A 12,406-nucleotide genomic window follows, 5' to 3' on the forward strand; every position below is an offset into this window, starting at 1 on the left:
AGCCTCCCGGGCTTGGAGGTGGGACGCGAGCGGCCCGGGGGGCCCCGCGTGCCCGACGAGGCCGCGGAGCCGGGCCGCGGGGTCGCGTGGCGGCCCGCGGCGTAGTGGGGGAGGCAGCCGGGCAGGGTGGGAGGCGCCGCCGTGGGGTCCGGGAAGCGGGTGACTGGGGCCTGGGCCGAAGGGCTCACGTGAGCTGGGGGAACCGCAGCGCGGGCGTCCGCGCAGTCCGGGGGAGGAAGGATGCGCTGGGTCCTTCCCGGCTCTGTAGGGGCGGGCGGCTTGGCGGGCAGTGGGGGGTGGGGTGCTGGCATCTTCCTTTGGGTGGGCCTTGACGCGGTCCCTGCGAGGATATAGCCCTGCGATTGCGGGAAACCCTGCTGGAGGGACGCGCGGGGGTGTCTGTTGCTGCCGGCTGGGGGCAGAAATTGGGTGGGTGAGCGGGGTCCACCTTGGTATTTGTTCTGGCCCCCTGGCTGGTGGGGCCACGGTTGGCCGATGGTTGGGGTTGAGAGTTGCAGGTTTACTTTTCCGTAAGTGCGTTTTAATTACACATCCAGTAATAGAATGTGTAACGCTGAGGTGGTGCTCGCTATCAGCAGTCCTGCGGGGGAGTAGTTATCGGGCCCGCTCCATAGGTGAGCCACCTGAGACGCAGCGACATTTAACTGGTTCCCCCGGTCTGGATTTAGAAAATGTGCTCTAAGCTATTGTATGTATGGCCCCTCCAACATGGAAAGGGTAGAACAACGTCTTTAAAATTATATGGCAGCTAGAGAGGGAAATAGGCCTTGCGAAAGCGATTACGGCTGAATACAGTGACAAATAGTTGACATTTATTGAGAGTTTATTACATGCCGGGCTCTGTACAAAGTGCATTATACGTGATATCTTCACACAGTTAACAGCCCTCTGTTGTGGTGCTCATTCCCATTTTACAGCTAGAGAAACCGCAGTTTGGACACATAACTTGCCCCAGATCACAGCAAGTAAGAGAAGCTGGGATTCAGACTAGGCTGTCTAAAACTCCAGAGCTCTTGAATCTAACCACTATATTATGCTGCCTCTCTTTGGTGGCTGGCTGAATTGTTGCCACGGTGGATTTTTTGGGGGGGGGCGGGCCCTGGAGAGCTGTAGTTTGAAGACCTTTCATGACCACTGCAACCTTGTTTGTTTCCCCAGATTAGTCCTGGGAGGTGAAGGTTGTGGCTGAGTTGGCTCCTGAAGCGAATTAGAAGGTTATTACAGGGAAGAGGTGTGGTGACGTGGTAGTCAGTTGCACAGACTTCATCCTTTTGTTTTCTGGCATCTTCTTGCACAGTTCTGACCCTTAAGGATGACTAAGACTTCTGTAGTCACTGTGGCTTGTTCTTTAGGCTTTTCATGCTGTCTCTTCTTTTATGAGCAGGGTCCAGGTGACAGGTCACCTGGTGTCTTTGGGTCTCAGTTACTGGATTTATTAAGATGTCTGGTCGGGATTCAAAGCTGAAATATTTTTTCAGTCTAAAATGTCCTTGAAGGGAGGAAGGAAGGAAGGAAGGAAGGAAAGAAGGAAGGAAAAGGGGATGGAGAAACGAAGGATGGATAAATTATGAGTGGAAAATCATGCCCACTGGTTTGGGGGGTCAGATTTTAGAGCCTCAGGATCTTTCTCATTGCTTATGTGCTTTCCTGCTTAAATGCCTACTTCTATTCCTCATTCAATTAATTTCTCGGCTACAGCCTTTTAACTCCTGTTATATTTTAGGCACCATGTAAGTGCTGGAAATATAGCAATGAACAGAATTGAGGTGATCCTTGCCCTCATGGAGGAAACGTATGAAGCAAATCATGCTACAGATAAATATATAATTACAGGTTATGAGAAGTGCAATGAAGGAAAAGTGCTGAATGAAGAGTATAATGAGGATTGTGATTGAGATGGAAATGAGGGAGTTTTTTGAACTGATGTGGTGAGATTTTACAGTCTTGCGTTCTGAGTCTGTAATCAAATGTACATAATGCGAGAGTTTGAGGACTTTTGAATGGTAACATTCTTTTCATTTCACGGTGTTGGTTCCTACCCAGCGTACTCTAGCTCACATCGCAAGATAGAAAAATGAGATGGGGAACTTTTTGAAGCATTCTGCCTCCTGGCCTAAATGTTCCTGTAACACTTAAAGTTTCCCCTCCAAACAAGAACGTTTGGGAACCAAGGTGAGCTTTGGACTTGATGGGATTTGGATGTTGTGAGGAACGCCAGGCCAAAAAAGGTGACAGGGCTTTCTCACTTAGGTAAGCCAGCATCATAATGATCGAAGGTACACTTAAAATTCTCACCTCTTAGGAGACAAAATAATAATGTGGTTTGGGAAATACAAGCTGTTAAGTATATGGATATTTCAGTTGAATGTGTATTAAGCCAATGCAAATAATGCATTGCAGTACGCTTACTCAATGCCATCTGCCTGCACAGCACCGTTGGTGTGCCGTGTGGAATAAATAAAGATGAATTTGATAAAGGCCCTGTTTTCAAGGAGATTTAAATTTAATGAATACTAATACTCAGATTTAAGTCCCCCTGTCTCCCTTCAAAGTACTATCATGTTAGCCCGTTTGATCCTCTTAAGAGCCTCATATCATGAGCAGAAATACTGAGAAAAAGGAAATTTGGAGGTAGAATTGCCAGACAAGGTGATTAATAGTTTACAGGTTGAGAGAAGGAGATGTCCAGCGATTACTAGTTTTACTGTTTTGGAGCCATCAGTGTGGAGGTGGTGGGTGAACCCTCTGGCCTGGGTGAGATTGCCTGTGAAGAGACTAGAATACGACCTGGGGGAGGCCTGGGATAGAGCTGGGTAGAGGAGGCACCGCAGATGTGAGGAGTGGCCAGGGAAGTGCGGGCGGGCATGGTCAGAAGCAGTGTGCCTGCAGGGGTGGGGGCTCCAATGAGAGGGGACTTGAGTATTGTTTAAATTTAAAAGCCGATGGGAAGGTGTTCCTTGGAAGGGAGAGGTTGAATACAGATGAGAAAAGTGCTAGCTTCTTTGTGCAAAGTTCCTGAGAACTTGGGAGGGGGTGGGATCCAAGTGAGGCCAGCCCCTTAGCTGGGAGGAGGGACACCCCTTCTGTAGTAGCCCAAGGAAGGCCTGGAATTGATTTTTTGCGAGTCAGTACCTTCTAGTGGAGCCCTGGCAATTTCCAAAAAATTGCCAAGAATTGCTAAGTTAAAAATCAGCCCATCTTTAGCTGACTGATAGGGTCTTTACAAAACCTCACTATAGAAGCATCATGTGAAATTGATTTAATACATGGTTTAGTTTTGATTTTATCCACTTTAATAGGGAAAATCCTTTCATCTGACTTATGATTAGTTCTCTTCTGAAAGAGGAGAAAAGGAGAAGATGTAAACATTAAATCTTGTGATATCTTCTCGTACATGCTATTTTTAGTTTCATAAGAAAGTTTTTAGACTACTTTTGTTTCCTTGACATTTTAAATGCCTTAGTTCTTTTAATTTCAAAGTTTAGCTTCTGTTTTTACTGGAGTATACTTCCATACTTCTAATGTTTGCCACTTTGAGGCATAAAGAATTGGTAGATAATGGGGCACCTAGGTGGCTCAGTCAGTTAAGTGTCCGACTTTGGCTCAGGTCATGATCGCATGGTTTCATGAGTTCGAGCTCCACATCTGGCTCTCTGCTGACAGCTTAGAGCTTGGAGCCTGCTTGGGATTTTGTGTCTCCCTCTCTCTCTGCTCCTCCCCTGCTCACACTCTGTCTGTCTATCTCTCAAAAATAATAAATAAACATTAAAAAAATTTAAAAAAAAAGAACTGGTAGATGATTCAGTGGTTTCAACTGATCTGCTAAGTCTTAAATAGAACTGAAGATACCTAAATAATCTTTTGGATAAACCACCTCCAAATACAGGTTTCTACTTGTTTCTGAAGGTATTTGTTATAAGAGAATATAGTCCAATTGATTTATTCATTCACGTGCGTATTTAGTGCCTATCTTGCGACAAACTGGGAATTTGCAAATGATTGCTGGTCTCTGTTCTCAAAGAGGTTCTCATGGTTCACGAAAAGAATGAGGCGTATGGACATTCTATGGTGTAGGCGAAGAAGGTGTAAGCGCAGATGTATTGCAGTATGGTACTGTACAGATGGAGCAGAGGAGGGGAAGGGGGAATCTTCACAGTGGAGGTGATAGCCTGGTTTTCTAAGATGAATTGGGCTGACAGGTGAACAAGGGAGCCAGGGAATAGCGTTTTACCTTGAATTTAGTCCAGGTGTGTATGTTTGCAAATATGTACACACTGGAGATGTTATAATGATACCGAAGACTATTAGAAAAATAAAACGCTTACCCTGCTACCCTAACATTGACTGCGCGGGAGGTGAAAAAGCTGTCCATTTTCCTGTCCTGTCATGGTCAGCTTTGTTATCCCCTACTTGATTTAGAAAGTAACCACAATTATATTTTTCTGGTACAAATCCTGGTTTTTCTTCTAAACTAACGGTCTTTGGAAGAAGGCTAATAGCCGACCCCTTTACAATAATTAATACTCCCTCTGGTCAGATGCTCGCTCTGTTTTCTTCTCAATTTTAATAGTTTTTTTTTTGTTTTTCTTTTAAAATCCTTTTTATTTCACAGATGAGGAAATTGAGGCCCAGGGGATCTAAAGTGACTTGCTTAAGGTGTGCTGGATCTCCTGTCAAGCAGTTTGGTTCCAGAGTCTGTGTTATTAGCCCAGGCACTGGGCCTCCTCTCTGGGGCTCTTCCCTCTGAAGACACCATTATATCAGGAAAGGAGCCGTGATGACATTCAGGACAATATTTATTTTGATTACACATAGTTTTACTGCCCTCCCCCAGCCCCCACAGCCCTGTTTTTACAGGGAGAGCATAAATAAAGAGAAATGAACTGAATTGAGAGAATTTAACTAGAATTTTCTTCTTGTACTCGAATGTGAATACTTAAGGATATATCCTCCTGTTCAGGAATCATTATCATTGCCCTTTTGGAATTTTTTGGATCAGGAATATAATGCAGTTTGGAATGCCATAATCTAATTATCACGTTCCTTTTTTATTTTCTTTCTGTTAAAAAAAAAGAAGTGCTCTCTGTATGTCTGAAAAGTATTTTATAATGTTTAATCCAAAGAAAGAGACCTGTTTCCCTCCCTCAAATCCTCCACTGTCAAATCCTCCATGTCAAACCACTGACATGAACTTGGTGATCTGAATTTTATTATTCGTCTGCATTTCTGTACAGTTTTACTATCTCCCAACAGTGTATGGTATTATGTGTTTTTAAACTGCAGATAGTATTGTATGTATTTTGCAACGTACCTTTTTTCACTCCTTATCACTTAATCATTGTGGTTTCCTCCGTTGCATTTCATCAGAGTAGGTATGTACATATCTGTGTAGTTCATTTCTTTTCATGGTGACGTGCTCTGACATTTCAGGGCTAGACCACATTTTATTTCCCCTTTGCTCTGTTGCTAGACCTTTAGGTTGTTTCCTTTTTTCCTTCGTTTGTCCTTCCAAATATTAGCATAAGTGTTCCTGACCATCATCCCTTGTGTCCTTCCATTGTTGACACTGTAGTTATCCTTGCTCTGCTTTTTCTTTGTTCTGTATATTTTTCCCAGCTCCGCTTTCCTCCAGTCTTGTCATTGTTTGACTTAAGGTTCTTCTGTCTTAGTTGTAGTGCAAAACCACAGTGGATGCTTTCCTTTAAAGTTCTTTTTAGTAACTTTTAATCAACCTTGTTTGACTTTCTTCGCTTTTCTCTTTTTGTTCCTAGGCAGTTTTGCACATATTATACCTAATATTTCATTGTAAGTTTCATAAATGACTGTAGGGATAATTCATATGTGCCCTTCCCCTTGGGAAATTTTTGTGCATCTACTTTTGATTTGGCCAGTTCTGCATTTTAGTGCTTGTTTAAATAATTTTTCTCTAAAATGTGCTCGTTTCCATTGTAATTTGGTGCCTTGGAATATGGACTCGGAGTTAAGATTGCTTGGATTTGAGTCCCGGCTCTACTTCTTATTAGCTGTATGACCTTGGGCAGCTTGTTTAATCTCTCTGTGACTCCATTGCTTCTTCTGTAAAATAGGGATCATAATAGAATCTACCTGTAGGTTGTTATAAGGATTTATATGAGGTAAGTGTCTGCACACAGTCAGCACTTCATAAATGTTAACTATTTTAACTGTATTTAGAGTGTGCAATATATTCTAAGTTATCCACTTTTTAAAAAATGTTTTTAATTACTTTTGAGACCGAGAGAGACAGAGCATGAGCAGGGGAGGGGCAGAGAGAGAGAGAGAGAGAGAGAGAGAGGGAGACACAGAATCCGAAGCAGGCTCCAGGTTCTGAGCTGTCAGCACAGAGCCCGATGCGGGGCTCGAACTCATGGACTGTGCCTGTGAGATCATGACCTGAGCTGAAGTCCGCCGCCCAACTGACTGAGCCACCCAGGCGCCCCTATCCACTTTTTATTATTGCCTTCTCTTCTGAAGCAGCATTATTATCTTTGCATATACAAATAATACTTCAAAGAAACGTCTAATGTATTGTAACCTTTAGTTAGGGGAGACTGAGAAGAGATATTGTAAGTAGGAGAAAATTGAGAGGGACATTACCTAGTTTATTGTATTTTAACACTAGTAATTTAGGATTTATCTTGTGCTTTCATTTTCCAGAAATGTATATAAAGCACATTGAAATAGGTTGACATAGTGTACTTCTCCTTCAAGTAACTTGTTAACAAGAGTCCCCTCTTGTTTTAAATACCTTTTGTGATAGGACCTTGATAATGATTCAGGTGGCATTCCTAAATACATTAATTATCCTATATCATCAACTCTGCTGTGGAGTGGAGAAGGAATCATTGCCAACCATGTGTATAAAACTTGCTATGTAAATTTGAGCTGGTTCCTTAACCTTTCTAAGCCTTTCATTTCAGTTTCTTTAACATAAATATTTTAATTAACATAAATATTTTAATTCTCCCTCACGGAGTTATTGTGAGCATTAAGGGAGACAACAGATGGTAGTTCAGGGCACACAGTTGACCTCCTGTGTTAGTTGCTTGCCGCCTTCTCTGTCTTCTCTTTTTCTTCAGTTTTTTCTTCTTTGTTCTTCCACCTTCCTTTCTCTGCTTTTTAATTGATATACAGAAATCTGCATATATTTAATGTATACGGTTGGAGTTTGTACATACATACACCTATGTAACTGTCACCACAGTCAAGGTAATTAATATATTTATCACTTCCAAAAGTTTCCTTGTACCTCTTTGTCTTTTGTTTGTTTTGTTTTTCTGTGTCCTTCAGGAGTAGTTTTTTGGTAAGCAATAACGAGGTATTATGAATCCAGTATGTGAGAGAATCCGTCATATAATAAAAGTGTACGTCATTTAAAGAGGAGTAGGAACTTTTTCTTAAAGACAAGAATGTTCAAGCTGTAGGAAGATACGCACGAGATGTGGTTAATGTTGAGTGAGCCATGCAGAGGTCAGAATGGTTGTGTTTGGCCAGGGCATCCAGGGAAAGGTCAGCTGAGCAAAAGGAGACATAAGTTGGATTTGAAGAAAGAGTTGAGTTTGAGTTTGGTGCACAGATGGGATGTCCAAGGCAGTTGGGGAAGAGCAGGGCTGGCAGATAGAAAGGGAACTAGGAGAGCTGTGTGGATAAATCACAGCCCAGGGGGAAGCACAAAACAGAGGGTGGAAAAACAAAACAATTAAGAGCTTGTGAAACTTTATTCATTCGTTCTTTCAATTGAGACAATAATTGCTGAATGAATGCAAGGTTCTAGGAGTAGGAGGGAGACTGCACAACCAGCAAATGAGGAGGCTCATGTGGGCTCTGAGTTGTTGCAGGAAGAGCATTGGGGGTCTGGCCCAAGGTGTTTCTAACCCTGTCACCATGGCTGCTGATGTGCGCTGGCCATATCGTGCCTGGTGGTGTGGTGTTTTCCACACCAGTTAGCCTTTCTGGAGTTCAGTTTCCTTGTTTGTAATCCTTTCATGCTCAGTAGTGTTATGATCTTCTCCATCAGCGTTCTTTTTCTTCACCTTCCTTTCCTCTTCCTCTTGTCTCAGGATTTTTGTTATCTGTGCCCTGTTTCTTTCTTTGGTTTCTTTGAAATTTTATTAGTTTGCTTTGTGCATTTCTCTGTGTGTTCATTTTATGTGTTTACTACTCGGAATTCGCTGGGGTATTTGCATGGGTTTTATTAGATAGTAACTATGCTGATTGCTGCAATAGATAGCTCTTAACCTTTGAATATTATTTCAGTTCTAAATTGATTTTGTGGAAATGTAATAGAGTTCATTTTTCTTCATTGATGTTTCTTCTGATGTTTCTGTAAAATATTCACTATCATTTTGGCCAGGATCTTCAACCATATAGGTTTCTTATTCTGGACCTTGTAGTAATCCTCATTCTGGACCTTGACTTTTTTTTTTTTTTTTTTTACTGTAACAGTGAAACAACCAGAAATTCCTCTCTTCCCATTCGGGACCGTTGATCTCTGGACTTGAAACCTCCTGTTGAGTTTTAAAAAAAAAAATTTTTTTTTAATGTTTATTTTTGAGAGAGAGAGAGAGAGAGAGAGAGAGAGAGCGCGCGAGCAGGGGAAGGGCAGAGAGAGGGAGACACAAAATCCAAAGCAGGCTCCGGGGTCTGAGCTATCAGCAGAGCCCTATGTGGGGCTTGAACCCATGAACCACAAGATCATGACCCGAGCCGAAGTCAGACACTTAATCTAACTGACTAAGCCACCCAGGCACCCCTGAGTTATTTCTAAGATGAAACATGGAGTTTATTTTAGTTCATAGACGACCGAATAAACCACAATTAATCTTAGAACTGTATTTGACATAATTTTAATGTAAACAGAATTAACATTAATTGAAATTATACCACATGGACCATAATACGTGTGTCACTATTTTTTTACATATCCCTAGTGAATATTTTCTTAAGTCATTTTCCTTTTGAATTGTAACTCCTGGTATTGCTGACATGCTAGAGTTTAAGAATTTGTATTCATCATTTACCCTGAAACTAAGCCTCTCTTTGTAGACTGTATGCTTTTTTAGACAGCATAGCACTCTCTTTAGAAATTCATAGTGTTTGGTTTGTGTGTCATTTACTGAGGCATAAAAGGAATTCCTGTTTTATCTAGTAGCATCTTGAGGTGGGAGCATTGTGAGAGGTGGCAGCTGGCTAGGAGCACCCTGTGAGGTCAGGGAGGGAGCTCATGGGACCCCAGGTGTAAGGAAGGAGATTGGCCTGGGAGAAAAGGGTGACGAAAAGCTTGAGCTTTGGGGCCACACTGTTACTTGAATCCCCAAATCTAGTTTTGTCTCATTTTTATGAGCACAGCAAACTCCTTAACCTCTGAGCTTCAGTTTCTTTCGGATAAGGATGAGCCTTTCTTGTCGGGTCCTTGTGTTCCAGGTGTGTATGTAACCCATCGCTAGGGTGCAGGAAGAAAAGGTTAGAAACTTTACTTCTTTTTAAGAATTTCTATGTTTTATGCATGATTTGTAGTATTTACAGTATGCTAGGACAGTAGTACATATACACAGTATTAAAGGTACACGTGTTTGGAATACCAGTAGTTTTTACCAAAAGGGGCTTGTTGTGATCCTTCAAGTTTAGAGACTGAACTCTTAGACTGAAGCTAGGTCGGTGCTTGGAGGCTTATTAGTTTGAGGCGGCTTCAGAGATGAATCGAGTTTGGGAAGAGTTTCAGGAGCTTCGGTTAATGGGCTCTGGGAGATGAATTGAAGGGTACTGGATTTAGGGAGCATGTCTCTGCAAGTTCATTTGAAAAGTGGTGCACATAGTAAAACTGGCATGTGTAATGATTTGAGTTAGTTTATGAAGTCTTAAAACTGTATATTTTCACACTATATCGTGTTAGAAGACTACATGGTAGACGTTTGGATGGGATATAACCCAGAAACATGAGTCAGTATTAAGGAATTGCTCTTGATGCATTGATAGTTTACCCAGGTAACTGAGAGCTGACTGCATGTGTGTTTAAGTTAATAGTGTTTGTTTGTATTGTATGATTTCAGTGGACAGGCAGGTTCACTGTAGGTGATTAATTATAGCTTTGTATTTCTTGTTACTGATTGATTTCACATTGGCTTCATGAAATAATAAATGTGTTTGTTATCTTGCTAGGTAACAAGTCTGGAACATGATGTGTTTCTTTGGGGCTCCTTATAGGGGACGGTAGCTGTGTTTAATGTATCCCTGCGCTAGAAAGAAAGCTCTGTGAGGACAGGTATATTTTTGTGTTTTATCTACTGATGCACACCCAGTGCCCAGCATATAGAAGTAACTCATATTTTGTTGCATGAATTAGTGTTTGCATCCCGGCACAGTAAAGGATGTGAGATAGGGTCTATTAAATTGAGTTGAGAGACTTGAACATGACACCAGAAAAATTTGGGAAGGCCAACAACCTGACCCAGAATGACCAGTATATGCTTATTAGTGGGAGCTCAGGAATTCTGAAAGAGCGGACTTACTGTTGATAAAATATGCATTTGAATAGCTAGCTGGTTGAGTAATATATACAGATTATAATTTAGAAATTTCCTGATAGGGAAGATGAGAAAGTGTGATAGATTGTCTCAGGCCAGGCCAAGTACTTGAGCATTAATATTATATCTACTTGTTGCCTTCTCTGTAGCCTTTGACACTCCTGACAGTGTCCTTATTGACCTTCATTGTCTGCCCTTGGTTTGTAGAACAATGTTCTTATTTTTTTTTAAATTAATTTATTGTTTAATTTACATCCAGTTAGTTAGCATACAGTGCAACAAATGATTTCAGGAGTAGATTTCTTAATGCCCCTTACCCATTTAGCCCATCCCCCCTCCCACAGCCCTTCCAGCAATCCTGTTTGTTCTTTATATTTAAGAGTCTCTTCTGTTTTGTCCCCCTTCCTGTTTTTTATATTCTTTTTGCTTCCCTTCCCTTATGTTCGTCTGTTTAGTATCTTAAATTCCTCATATGAGTGAAGTCATATGATATTTGTCTTTCTCTGACTTGACTAATTTCCCTTAGCATAATGCCCTCCAGTTCTATCCATGTAGTTGCAAATGGCAAGATTTCATTATTTTTGATTGCCGAGTAATACTCCATTGTGTGTGTGTGTGTGTGTGTGTGTGTGCGCGCGTGTGTGCGCGCGCGCGCCTGTCTGTGTGTGTGTGTGTGTGTGTGTGTGTGTGTACATCACATCTTCTTTATCCATTCATCTGGACGTGTGGGCTCTTTCCATACTTTGGCTATTGTCAATAGTGTTGCTATAAGCATTGGGATGCATGTGCCCCTTCGAAACAGCACACCTGTATCCCCCTAGTGGTGCAATTTCTGGGTTGTGGGGTAGCTCTATTTTTAGTTTTTTGAGGAACCTCCATACTGTTTTCCAGAGTGGCTGTACCAGTTTGCATTCCCACCAGTAGTGCAAAACTGTTCCCCTTTCTCCACATCCTCCTCAACATCTGTTGTTGCCTGAGTTGTTAATTTTTAGCCATTCTGATAGGTGTGAGGTGGTATCTCATTGTGGTTTTGATTCGCATTTCCCTGATGATGCATGATATAGAGCATTTTTTCATGTGTCTGTTTGCCATCTGAATGTCTTTGGAGAAGTGTCTTTTTTTGTCTTTTGCCCATTTCTTCACTGGGTTATTAAGTGTCTGGGTGTTGAAATTGATTAAGTTCTTTATAGATTTTGGATACGAACCCTTTATCTGATATGTCATTTGCAAATATCTTCTCCCATTCTGTTGGTTGCCTTTTAGTTTTGCTGATTGTTTCCTTCGCTGTGCAGAAGCTTTTTATTTTGATGAGGTCCCGGTAGTTCATTTTTGCTTTTGTTTCCCTTGCTTCCGGAGACGTGTTGAGTAAGAAGTTGCTGTGGCCGAGGTCACAGAGGTTGTTGCCTGCTTTCTCCTCGAGGATTTTGATGGCTTCTTGTCTTATGTTTAGGTCTGTCATCCATTTTGAGTTTATTTTTGTGTATGGTGTAAGAAAGTGGTCCGGGTTCATTTTTCTGCATGTCGCTGTCCAGTTTTCCCAGCACCACTTGCTGAAGAGTCTGTCTTATTCTATTGGATATTCTTTCCTGCTTTGTCAAAGATTGGTTGGCCATATGTTTGTGGGTACATTTCTGGGTTCTCTGTTCTGTTCCATTGATCTGAGTGTCTGTTCTTGTGCCAGTAACATACTGTCTTGATGATTACAGCTTTGTAGTATAGCTTGAAGTCCAGGATTGTGATGCCTCCTGCTTTGGTTTTCTTTTTCAAGATTGTTTTGGGTATTCGGGGTCTTTTCTGGTTCCACACAAGTTTTAGGATTACTTGTTCTAGCTCTGTGAAGAATG

The 12,406-nt window shown here is 41.7% G+C and overlaps 1 protein-coding gene across 3 annotated transcripts in view; it reads left to right on the forward strand.

The window, feature by feature from the left end:
* The window catches only part of ACSL3 (acyl-CoA synthetase long chain family member 3), a 74,748-nt gene that overhangs the window by 220 nt on the left and 62,122 nt on the right, over positions 1–12,406 (forward strand). The window lies entirely within an intron of this gene.

Source organism: Acinonyx jubatus, chromosome C1 (genome assembly GCF_027475565.1).
Source record: "Acinonyx jubatus isolate Ajub_Pintada_27869175 chromosome C1, VMU_Ajub_asm_v1.0, whole genome shotgun sequence".
Lineage (NCBI taxonomy): Eukaryota > Metazoa > Chordata > Mammalia > Carnivora > Felidae > Acinonyx > Acinonyx jubatus.